Below are 3585 nucleotides of genomic sequence, written 5' to 3' on the forward strand. Positions count from 1 at the left end.
CCAGGGGGTGAACACCATGTCCGGGCACATGGTGGACCTGCTGGGAGCTGTGCGGGAGAACAATCGCCTCCTCCTCATGATCCACGAGGGGATGGCCACATGAGCTGCTGAGGCAGCTGCTGCCCCACCACACCGTCCCCCTGGGCAGCAGCCTGCACATGCCCACACCAGCACCCTAGTGCTGCGCCGCCGTGAGCCCTGTGATGCGAGTGGGTGAGGTGCCCTGTCAGCAGCCTGCCCCAACACAGGTTCCGACATGGAGACAGCAGTGGCAGCAGCCCTGGGAGCTAATGCCATCACCATCTCCTTCAGATGCCCAGAGGCCCAGGGTGCCCTGCTGGGGTGTGTGGTGGGAGCGGGAGGTGGGCCTGCTGACTGTCCATGCCACACTCCTGCCCCCCTCCTGGCCATGACATGACTGGTTGCGAGGGATGCTCAGGCTCGGTCGCCTGGCAGGTGCTGCGCAGGTGAGCCCCAGACACTGTGCTGGCACCGCCCCATTCCCTGTGTGCCTTTTCCCTCCATCTCCTTTGGTGTTTACGCCAGTCAACTGCCCCAGCACCTTTGGCTGGCAACCTTCAGTCTCGAAAGACTATGGTAGAAGCCTACAGCACCCGGTATTCCCAGGCAGTCTCCCATCCAAGTACTAACCAGGCCTGACCCTGCTTAGCTTCCAAGATCAGACGAGATCGGGAGATAGTGTTCAGTATAGGGAGATGGCTGGCAACCTTCAGTCTCGAAAGACTATGGTATAAGCCTACAGCACCAGGTATTCCCAAGCGGTCTCCCATCCAAGTACTAACCAGGCCTGACCCTGCTTAGCTTCCGAGATCAGACAAGATCAGGCATGTGCAGGGTAACAGTCGCCCAGCACCTTTGGATGTAGCGCAACTGTAGCCTCTGGGTATGGCCTACACTATGCCAGCACACCTAGGCCACTGCCTTTGGGGTAAGTTAGGACTGTGCCCCAAGAGTGATAATGACCTTTCATACACAAAAACCACACAATTCAACACTTTATTATTCTATTTATGAATCTGATGCCAGCACAATTCTGAAAGCTGATCAACTGCATCCATTTCCCTATGAACATTGTGTTCCTTTGTCCAGTATCCATGTGGTTCTGCAAGCAGTTTCTTTCAAAGTGCAGTTGACTCAGTGATGCCCAAACTGGGAGAATGTCAAGCAAAGAGATCTTCCTCTGCATGCACACCAATCCCAGGCGGGATGGGAATTGCTGGACCCAGGGTTGTAGCATCTTGTCGCCTTAGAAGAGAAGCTCATAGTCTCCCCCCTTCAGAAGACCTCTTAGCATCTCTCCATTCAAAACACTATAACATGGTAAAAATGAGATTCAAAACCCAGCAATTACCACTGATAAAGGCAAAGGTACTTATCAAAGTTCTGTTTTGTTGGGCGAAAGCCAAGCCAAAAATGCTTTTTCCTGGACTTGAGCTCAATGCCGCGTACAAGAACACCATAATGTGCATGTCCTCTGACACGTCCTCTGACGTGGCACCTACTTCTGCCAGCGTGGAAAGAGTCAGTACTCTGAGCCAAAGCACGGACTCTTCTTGGGAACTCTGGGACAGCTCTGTTCCTGTCATTTATTCCTGGCTTGCTTCTCCGGAATGATGCTTCAATTCGAGAAATGTTCCTTGAGTCCCGTGTGTATGGTGAAATCTCTTTCCTTAGCTAATGAGGTTTTACAGTCAAGAATTTCTGAAATGCCAAAATGCGACTTCTTGGACAAGACCTCCATGCTGGAGGCTATCCTGGCCCCACGGCCGTCCTTCCTGTGATTCCGCTCCTGCCACTTGCTGACTGCCTCCAGCTTCTGGCATTCCTCTGCAAGGATGCTACTTTCTCATGATACGTCATCTCTGAAGTCCTGATCAGGGGTTTTTGGCTTCTTGATCTACTGATTTTTTAGAGGGCTTTGGGTTGGAAGAAACAAAGAATCTATTATTTCAGATCTATTATTTGCAGTGCGGGATCTTGAGTGGATTAACAGGCAAGTAGATCTATATTTCCATTCCCTGGTTAGAGAAGTGTGAGGTCCTCTAGCTCAGTGATTTTCAACTTTTTTTTTCATCTCATGGCACCCTGACAAGGTACTAAAATTGTCAAGGTATACCATCAGCTTTTGACCACTGACAAAGCACACCATGCTGCTGGTAGGGGGCTCAAATTCCCCAATTGCCCTCCTAATAAATGACCCTCCCCAAATAAATGTCCACCCACAGCATACAGGGTGCCACAGCATGGCGGCTGAAAATTGCTGCTCTAGCAGAAGGCCAAAGGGGATTAGGGGCACAATCCTAACCCCTTACGCCAGCGCTTTCCAGCACTGACATAAGGGAAATGCAGCTCTGAGGTAAGGGAACAAACATTCCCTTACTTTGAAGAGGCCTCCGTGAGTGCCACCCAACTGCAGGATGCAGCACATGTCCCATTGGCACCGCTATGCCAGTGCTTTGAAGGTTAGGATTGCACCCTATGTTAAGTGGGAACATAAAGCAGAGCTCTGGATAGCAAGGCTAAGGTCCATCTGTCTTAGCATCTGCCTTCCAATAGAGGCCAATCAGATGCCTCCAGGAAGCCCACAAGCCATGAAGACAAAAGCCCCCACGCCTCTTGCCATTGTTCACCACCTAGTGTTCAGAGGCATTATTATCTCTGAATATAATAAGAAAAAAAAGAAACCAAAATGGAGAAAAATATGCAAACTTTTCTAAAGACCTAAGCTGCAATCCTATTCTTACTTTTCTGGAAGTAAGCCCCATTGAACAGTTTGGTAGACTTGCCTGGGCTTGCACTGCTAGTTTTCTACATGCAGGGAAATTGTTTTAAATAAACATAGAGGGGCACTGAATACTGCAGTCTGAAGAGATCCACTGTACCATCCCAACCCTGCCACATTCTCCTGCATGTGCACTAAGCTTCACGCTTAGGCCAGATTCTGATACCCTGCTAAACCATGGTTTGGAGATTCCAAACTCTGGTTTGGTAACCAGAGTTACCAAACTTCATGTATGAAGTTCCATTTTGGTTTTAAAAAACTGGAATTTGTTGTTGCATCTGAAGTTGGCATAGATCCAGCCCGTTCTGACCAAGGTTTATGAACAAGCCAGAATATAAAACCATATAAGCTCCTGGAGTCTTACAGAACTGCGACGACTTCGGCTCCTCTCTGATCCTTTTTGCTAGAGGGATAGAGAAAGAAAGAATACATAAGAGGACTGAGAAAAGTCTGAAGTCACAAACCAAGCCCTTTCCAGCTTGCGCCAGGCCCTCCTCCTCTCAATCTCTAATGTTCTAGCTCAGCCCTCTCCTTCCCTCCAACATTTTCTCTTCCTCATTGACCCCCTCTTCTTTTTCCAGTCCAGGGAGTTGAAGGAGGAGTGGTAGCTGTGGAGGCAAGTAGAGAGACAGGAATGGGTGGCCCTCACCCTTCCTCTGCCTGACGTGACTGCTTCCAACGGCCTCATGTATGGGCTGGCCCTGCTTGTCACTTTTGCTTTTGTTGGCAATTCCACCGTTTTTTCCGGTGTGTGAGTCAGGCTGCAATCCTAACCACAATTT

At 49.6% G+C, this 3585-nt stretch overlaps 1 pseudogene; it reads right to left on the bottom strand.

The window, feature by feature from the left end:
- Positions 1 to 754: 754 nt before the first annotated feature.
- On the bottom strand, positions 755 to 868 carry LOC136662064 (5S ribosomal RNA; annotated as a pseudogene).
- Positions 869 to 3585: the final 2717 nt, after the last annotated feature.

This window comes from Tiliqua scincoides, chromosome 10 (assembly GCF_035046505.1).
Source record: "Tiliqua scincoides isolate rTilSci1 chromosome 10, rTilSci1.hap2, whole genome shotgun sequence".
NCBI classification, from domain to species: Eukaryota; Metazoa; Chordata; class Lepidosauria; order Squamata; family Scincidae; genus Tiliqua; species Tiliqua scincoides.